The sequence below is a fragment of the Natator depressus genome, chromosome 1 (genome assembly GCF_965152275.1).
Source record: "Natator depressus isolate rNatDep1 chromosome 1, rNatDep2.hap1, whole genome shotgun sequence".
NCBI lineage: Eukaryota > Metazoa > Chordata > Testudines > Cheloniidae > Natator > Natator depressus.
In genome coordinates this window covers 161,864,555-161,874,017 of record NC_134234.1, presented here as the reverse complement: position 1 = coordinate 161,874,017, position 9,463 = coordinate 161,864,555, and positions in this window count along the sequence as shown.

Genomic DNA, 9,463 nt, shown 5'->3' with positions numbered 1-9,463 from the left:
AATTTACCCTTGTTTAAAGAATGTACATATAGATACCTTGCTTGGTCAAAAGAGTCCTTCCGGATTGTTATTGATATGAGAATCTAGCAACTGCAGGCACTTCTAGTAACTTAGATGTGGTAGAGCAGTGTTTCTCAATGACCCGTCCATGGAGTGGCACCAGGCCTGGAGAGCTCCTTGAGACAGTTTAGGAAGGGAGCAAGTTGGTCCCTAGTATGAAAAAGGTGGAGAAACACTGGTACATGATGCATTTTGGAACATTTCTAGCATTTCTCAGGAAAAGCAGTGGACTCTCACAGAGCGTAAAACAGTTTTAGAGAGGTAAATTTAAGTTGAGTTCTGTGGTGAAAGCTTTCCCATGCTGGCATACTGGGGACATTTAGACTATAAACTGGGGGTTAAAGGCTTTAACTCAATTTTGAGTTTCCTTTTCAGGTCACCTTTAAGGCAGCAGCTGAATTTCTGAGGGACGAGGTAGGGTGCAGAGGGCTCAGCTGCAAACCTACAACCTATATTGAGGGTTTTCAGAGCTCTGTTTTTGGATTTGAGAGGCAGAAGGAAAATGTCATATATTAACCCATGCTGTCTATTCACACGTGCAACTTACAATATGTATGACTGAGGAAAATGTAAAGATCAAGATGGGCATTATCTTGGATTAACATGGGCATCCATCCCATTCTCTCAATCCACAGGCTGTGAGTGCTATGGGGGCAACACACTCTTCCCTTAAATGCCAAGGTGAAAGGCACCTTAGAAATGCCAGCAATAGGTCGCCCTGGAGAGGAGGTGGGTGAGTGGAAAGGGGTGTCTCCTTGATCAATAGTTAACTCCCAGCTGGTAGAGGAGTGGTAATAATGGGCTCCCTGGAGAGAAGGATGATGAAGGGTAGCAATGGAGTAAAGGGTGTGTGTGGAGAAATGGGAGAGATCCACACCGCGTGCTGGCCAAAGAGAAGTGTAGGAACTCTGGGAAAAACAAACACCACCCTCCCTTTTTCCCTGGAGAGACGTGTGTGTTTACACAGAGGAGTACTGGAAGCTGCTGGTGGGTTATGGGTCTGCACCCAACTTGTTCAGAGTTTAGACACAAGACTGATGCTGTGTCAGCATGCTGGATGGGAATCAAACCAAAATTATTTGATCCCTCAACTCATTAGCTATTTACTAGTGCAGGGCATTGCAAGTCATACCAGCTGCTGGAAAGTGCAAACAGTTTTCTTTAGTAATCCCGTATAAACAAAACCTGCTCATATATTGATGAAAAAATTACCTGAGACATGCCAGGCCAAAAGGGAAAAAAAAATCAATGAAACAAAAATCAACCAGTGTAATTTTGTTCTTGGTCAGACTCATCTTAGCCGCATTAGGAGGGTTTAGGTTTCGTGCCAAAGGAAGGACTACCATCGGCAAGGAAACAGCCAGATCTTAGGCTGGGACAGTAGTACGGTAAGCCCAAGGCATTGTTTATTATTTATGATACAGGCTGAGTAAGGACAACAGAATTTGACATAATGGGTCAAATTCAGGGGCATGGTCATAGTGACTTTCACTTTGAGGTCACTGGTTTGAATCTAGCCCAAATCAGTAATGACTGAGAGCTGCTATGATCCCGTGGCTCTTTGGTATTCTGTGTGCAGCAGGGTTATGCTCTCAGAGTGGTTCCTGGCAGGCAAGTGTCAAAAGTATTATTGGCACTGGCTAGCACCCTCAGTAAGCCTCGGCAAAAAGCCAGTGATTTCATGGGCATAGCCATAGAGCTACCCTTTCATTCCAGAGCTGGTCGTTCCAGGTTAGAGTCAAGGTAAATCGGCAGGGCAGTGGGAAGCAAAGTTGGTAAGTTAGTATTAGTGACTTAAAGTTAGGGAGAAGTTGAATGGGTGGCATGTGCGTGCGTGCCAAGAATAATCTTATTAGAAGTGAGTAGTATAAGGGCCCTACCATCAATCAAACCCTGACCCCGCCCCTTGACCCCCTCAGACCCGCCCCTTGACCTCTTAGCCCCACCCACCGGAAGCCCCGCCCCATGGGTTATTACTTCCGGGGTCAAGGCTGCCACGTGACCGGAAGCAAGGTGTGTCATGTGACACCCACCCCACCCCTTGACCCCTTTAACCCCACCCCTTGACCTCTGCCCCCCCCCACCGGAAGTCCTGCCCCATGGGGTATTACTTCCAGGGTCAAGGCTGCCACGTGACCGGAAGCAAGGTATGTCATGTGAACCCTCTAACAACTCCTCCCACTGCCCTCTACCAATCAGGATGGGTTTCGCCCCGTAGGACTTCCCCCCCAAGAGGAGCTTTGACCAATCAGGGCGAGTTCCGGAGCGGGGTGTCCTCTCCGGAAGTGGGTCTTGTGACCCCTCTAACAACTCCTCCCCCCCCCCACCCTCTACCAATCAGGATGGGTTTTGCCCCGTAGGACCTCCCAGAGAGGAGCTTTGACCAATCAGGGCGAGTTCCGGGGTGGGGGTGTCCTCTCTGGAAGTGGGTCTTGTGACCCCTCTAACAACTCCTCCCCCCACCCCGCTACCAATCAGGAGGGGTTTTGTTCCGATAGGACCAAGAGGAGATTTGACCAATTAGGATGAGTTCCGGGGGCGGGGTGACCCGTCCAGAAATGATTCGTGTGACCCCTCTAACAACTCCTCCCACCAACCTCTACCAATCAGGCCGGCCCGAGAGCAGATTTGACCAAAATAGGGCAGGTTCTGGGATGGGGTGAACCACCCAGAAGAGGGGCGTATGACCCCTCTGCCAATCAGAGCGCAGCACCATCACCCCATAAGGCCCAGCGTCGGGCAGAAGAGGCTGTCTTTTACCAAGAGCGCGTGTTTTAGAAATCGTGGAAACATGGACTCCTTCACCACCCCCGTGAGAACTTCGGACTTTGTTTTAGCCCCGAAGGCCTTCAACAAACTGCGGAGAAAGCGCTACATTAGCGACAGTTCTGAGGAGGAGGAGGGGGCAATTGAGGGGAGCCCTTTGGCCCAGCCATTGATGGATACCCCGGACCCTGAAACCCAGCCGCTTGTGGGGCCCCATGATGAGCGTGATGGCCTCTTGTTGTCCACCCCCCGGGAGGAGGAAGGTGATCGCAGCTCGGGGAAGTCACTAGTGGACAAGATGAACGCTCAGGTAAATGAATGCTTAAGAAGTGACGGTCGGGATGGGGTTGTAACGGGGCTAGGAACCAGGGATTGTGTAAATCAAAAACCGAGCAGTGGGGTGCTTACGCTGTTTCTTTTTTGACAAAAATCTCTCAACAGCTCAATGATGCCTTTCTAGAGGACCCGGAGACTCTGGACAGCGTTGCACCAAGCAGCGAAGATGAACCGGGCCCACCTTGTTTTTGCTCAACGCCAATACAAAATGTTGAAGAGGACTCCGAGGATGACGGCTATGAGGAGTTTAGGAGGAGGCTTGGCATGGAACTGACTGAGCCAGTGCCACGTCGTGAGCGTAACAAAGTCATGCGGACTATTGTACGCGTTGCTGTTTATTCTGTTCTTAATCACTGTCTTAGGGAAAAGCTTTTTGAAGATTGTGAGGGCTGTGTCATAGATGCACCAGGCCAGCGGCACCATGACTGTGTGACTTGGACTTCAGTGGATATAAACTGCAAGCTCCGGGGCCTGTGTGCTGAGCTGTGTTTGGAAAGCTTATTAAACACTGTGATTGCCATAGGTTATGCTATGCAATGTCTATGCCTAACCCAAGAACATTTAGCACAAGGGGTGACCTTGATAAATGCTGTGCAATTCAGTGGAGACCCTGACCATGTTTTAAAGAAAATGACCAAACCGGAAGATGCCTGCTTAAAGCGTTATATTGACCGTCTGGTCCGCACAAAAAGTTACAGAACCCTGCTTAAGAAAAAGGCTATTTGTAAGAAATCTAAAAGGATTAAGTTAGAAAATGGTGAGGTGCCAAACATGCGATATAAAACTTGGTAGCTGTAAATTTAAAAAAAAAATCTATTGAAAAGGGCTTTGTGACTATTTGTATTTCTGTTAAAAGGTCTCTGGCCCTTAAGGGAGCTTAAAGTCTTTTTTTCTTTCTTTCTTTTTTTAATGGAGCATCTTGGTTTGTTTTGAAGGAGCTGTATGTCTTTTAAATAAAAAAAAAATTGTTTGTGAGAACCTAGCTCTTGTGTCTTTTGTGTAAGAGAGACCCATTTACAGCAAAAAAAAAAAAGCTGAAATGTATGTTGTGGGAGGGGGAAAAATACCCTAAAAATGTGTTTACAATAAAACAAATGGGGATGGTTCAGACATGTGGTTGAGTACAATAGAGTTGACTTATTCTGTTGAACTGAACGGGTTTAACCACCCCCCCCCGCCCCCCCCCCCTCACTGAATAGCCAGGGTGACTGTGATTACTCACCCTTGTTGCCATAGGGTTAATTTTGATGGGGGTGCACCCATAGTAAGGGAGGTGGGTGGGTGAGGATGGTGAGTTCTGATTAATATGAAATGAAATAAAACCTCAGGAGTTTGCAGATGCTATTGGGCAGTTTAAATATAACCCCTGGAGTTGGTGGAACGCTATAGGCCAGTTTAAATATGGCCCAGGAGTTGGTTGAAGGCCACGGGGCACTTTTTCTAGAAATCACCCCCCGTCCCACCAAACTTTAAGCATGAAAGAACATGTTTTTAAAAACAAAAACAAGCCCCAAGACATTCATTGATATCTGCAAAGGGCCCCTCACTTGAAATGATTACTGTAAGAAGGCCCTACAGGGTGGGGGGAACAAAAAGTATTTGAACTTAAAAAAGAAAAAAAAAGAAAAGCAGCCCAATTGTGCAGAAAAACTTATTCCCCACCCCCGATCACAAAAGGGAATGCTAGGGAGGGGTGATCCAATCAACCTGCTAACTATTTTGAAACAAAAGAGTTAGGATGGTGTAAAAAAAAACAACAAAAACCTCAGGTAGCTTGGAGACTGTCTCTTTCAACAGAAACTCTCTTGAATTGCTGCTGGGCTGCAAGTGGAGGTATGTTCCCTGGTTTTTTTTTTTAACTCTGAAAATATATATATATTATATAATGCCATTTTTTGGCCATGCTATCTTAGTAAATAATGGTGCATATCTGTATTGCAGTGTGATCTGTTTAGCATGGAGCCAGTAACTTTAAGTTGCAGTTCATCACCAGGCCAAGGTAAAAACCATTTTTAACTGTAGTTGTGCTTAATAACTTCAGGTATTACATAGGTTGAATAGGGATTTGGGAGCTAATACTAACTAACATTTTGGCTTGTTTTTCTTACCCCAAAGACCCCAAGCACACATGGCTGGGGCGGGGCGGGGGCCAGAACAACCAGGGGTCTTTTTAAAAGCATGTGGGTTTATTGAAAAGTATTTTGTTGCAAACAGTGTTTTAAACTCTGTGTGTGTGTGTGTGTGTGTGTGTGTGTGTGTAAAACATAGGCGGTTTTTAAAAAGTATATGTCTACAAACTGATGGTGATGGTGTGTTTCCAATTAACAGGGTTTTTACTTTGCAAAATGAGATGTATTTTTTAAAAAAAAAAATATTTGTGGGGGTTGTGTTCAAAGTGGTAGAAATAAACTCAAAACCTGTGATTGTTGTACAGCCTGAAATGGATTATTTTGTTTTAAAGCTATAACTTTTTTAAATAGAAAAAACACTCTAATGGATATTATTTTATTTTATTTTAAAGTTTACTAGACAGTTTCATGTGTTTTATTAGAATGTTGTTTGCTTTACAGCACGGTCAAAACTTGAGCGGGTAAAAATGCTCAAAAGAAAAAGGAAAGAGACAATTGAAAAGAAAAATTCACAAGTATCAGTGACAGATGGATGGATGAAGCCGGGTAAATATATTTTGCTTATTAGTCTGGTTAATTTATGAGGTTTTGTATTTTAAGTACATACATAGGTGTGGGTGAGAAAGCTGGCAAAGTTACACTTTTGTAAAATGCTTTTTTTCCCCCCTCCTGCCCCAAGCAGGCATATGCAGCCCTTCTGACAAGGCTGTAGTGGGAGCTACAAGGACCCCTCCCCGAGAACCACCAAAGAACCAGGAATCTGCTTTGAGACCTTTAACAACGCAAAACAGCACAAGAGTGCAGATGAAGCATCAGCCCAGTCCAAACCTCATTTACGTCAAACCCAAGGACAAAACAAAACATTCTGGTAAAAAACATCCATGCAAAGACAACTCCAGTTCCTCAGCGGCCACCGCCACACCAAGCCCTGAGAAAACTGTGAGCGAAAACGCCCACATTCACAAACCCGGAACAGGCGCTCTAGGGATTGTGAATAAAAAACCAAGGATTGAAAACACCTGCGATGCCAAGGTATTGCAACCATGCAAACACAACTCCAGTTCCTCAGTGGCCACCGCCGCACCAAGCCCTGAGAAAACTGTGAGCGAAAACGTCCACACTCACAAACCCGGAGTAGGCACTCTAGGGGCTCTGAATGTGTGCAGAAACACACACATTCACAAACCCAGAGCAGGCACTCTAGGGGTTGTGAATAAAAAATTAAGGACTGACAAAGATCCCCCATATTCTAGTATTTGGGAAGAGTTTGATGCTTCATTCAGAAAACTGATGGACGCTGTATCTTCGGGGAGTCTAAAACTACGGCATTCTAAAAAGATTTGGAAAAAATACGACGCTTTGTTCAGAAAACTGATGGACGCTGAATCCTCAGGGGGCCTAAAAGAAAGGGGGACTGGAAAGGGTGGCTCTGATCAGGCATGACTAGGTGTGGAAAGGGGTACCCTCAAGGGTGCACATCAGCTCGTGTGTAAACAAAAGGGCGGACGGCGCTTGGGGGATAAACAGATGGCTGCCAAAAAATTCCAGGCCAGGGTCGCTGTAAAAATTTTAAAAAGGGCTAAAGGGGTAATGAGGGAAAAAAAACAAAAAGAGATGCCCCCTACCAGAGGCTCTCAAACTGGCATGTCTGAAAATGGGGAGGCGAAATCAGACTCTGGTTTAGAAAATTCCCCAGAGTGCTCTCTAGACGGAGTCCCATCGACTCCCAATGCCCCTCACGGAGGCGTCTCAGAGTCTGACTCTCAATTAGTATCGGATGTAGAAGATGCCACTGATGGTTCCGTAGAGGAACCCCCAAGTAACCCTGAAAATGCAGAGGTGTATATGGAGAGAGTGAGAAGTTGGCAACGTGAATTACCTAGATTTGGGGGGTCGGTGTATTGTGAGGAGTTTCGTTTTGTCCATCTTGAGCAAATAAATTCAGCTCAACAGGCTGTTGAAGCCATACACAGAGGGATACAGCTAGTTCTTGATGATGTTAATGGTAGGGTAGGCCCTGATGATTACGTACAGTTACGTTTAGAGAGCCGTCGTTTAACTAACCCTTTGTTTTCAGTCAGAAGAACTAGGGATGAGCTGTCCGCTGAGGACTCAAAGCTGCTTCAGAGCAATAGAGAATTGCATTTCGATGGGACGTTGCGCCTTGTTGTGACAGTTGTAAAAAATAGGGGTGGGGGCGCTCGAAGAGTTTTAAATTCTATCCTTAGTAGTCAGATTATTCATAAAAAGAGACAATGTTTAGTAGACCTGACTTACACCGGTACCAATCTATGTTTTGCGGGAGGGCTCTTGGCTGTCATGGCCGGTCATAAACCTACAGATGCAGAATTGTTAGCAGAGGCGAGAAAGTTGCACGAGAAACTGGGGTGGTCAGATCAAAAAAAGGTTATGCTCACTGATGTAGCAAAGTTTGAACAGCATTTAGGAGTTAACATACAGGTGGTGCTGTATGCGGTGAAAGGTGGCTGGGGTTTTTTTAAAACGGGGGGCCCCGTGTACCCTAAGACTTATTTCATCCTGTTGCACAATGAACATTACTATGGGGTTCTGGATGTGAAAAAGTTGTTCGGAGCAAAAAATTACTGTGAGTTTTGCCACACGGTGTACAGTCACGACCATTCTTGCAGGTATCGTTGCCGTCTCTGCTTGAGCGCAACATGCTCTGACAACATGGGTGTGCAGCTGAGGTGTCCTAGCTGTAAACTGTATTGTCGGTCCAAAGAGTGTTTAGACAGACATGTCAACTGTGCGTCAAAAAACCAAGTTGAATGCCTGTCTAAAACTTTGTGCGGTAAGTGTCAGGCGTACGTGGACAAGCAGCACAGGTGTAAAGGGAGGCGCTGTAAGCAGTGTCAGGGTTTGATCGTTGGAGATGTAGACATTCACCTCTGTTTTATGGACAGCCTTAGAAAGCCCGAATCATCAGAAAAGTATATTTTTTATGATTTTGAATGCATGCAGGAGACTGGGTTGCACACTCCCAATTATATTTTTGCAATGTCCCTAAAGCCGGAAAAATCCTGGGAATTTAAGGGTGACGAATGTCTTTCTATGTTTGTTAAGACCTTTATTGGCAGAGAGTTCCAGGACTACACGTTCCTAGCACACAATTCCAAAGGTTATGATGCGTATTTCTGCGTTAGACAGTTACTGAAGGAAAAGATGTGCATAGAACTGATCACTCAGGGCAGTAAACTAATGTGTGTGGAAGTTAAGGCCCTTGGCATTCGTTTTATAGACTCTTTAAACTTCTTGCCCATGAAGCTTAGCAAGCTCCCACAGGCGATGGGGTTTGAAGGTTGCAAAGGGTATTTTCCACATTTTTTTAACACTTTAGAAAATCAAAATTATGTGGGGCCTATGCCCGGTGTGGAGCACTACGGTGTAGAAAGCATGATGCCCAGGGAAAAAGCAGAGTTTCTCGACTGGTATCAAGACCACAGCTCTGAGACTTTTGACCTGCAGAAAGAGCTTGCGTATTACTGCCAGCAGGATGTAAAAATTTTGAGACAGGCTTGTATCCTATACAGAAAAGAAATTATGAATATGATGGAGAAGGTCGATCTAGTAGAGAGAGAACCCGGTAAATTCACTGAGATAAAACTGTGTATAGATCCGTTCCGGTACATAACGCTGGCATCCGTCTGCATGGCTATGTACAGGTTTATGTTTTTGGAGCCTAACACGGTAGCTCTTCTCCCTCCAGACAACTATCACAGACAGAAAAAGAGATATTCGACCCCATCTATCCAGTGGCTGTTGTATATCTCTCAAAAAGAACATATACAAATATGGCACGCTTTACAGGGTGGGGAACTACAGGTAGGCCCCTACTTTTTAGACGGTTATGCCAATATTGACGGGGTACACACAGCCTTTGAGTTTAATGGGTGTTTTTTTCACGGCTGTGTCGCCTGTCATTGTGAAAAAGCACAAAACCCTATGATGGGTACAACTTTTGGGTTTCTTTATTACAAGACGCAGCTCAAGACCGACTATCTAAAACGGCTTGGTTTTGTAGTGAGGACTCTTTGGGAGCACGAGTGGGTGGTGATGAAAGAAACAGACAGGGAACTTGCGAGCTTTTTAAACCGAGCCCAGTTACCCCAGCCTCTCATGCCTAGGGATGCTCTTTTTGGGGGGAGGACGAA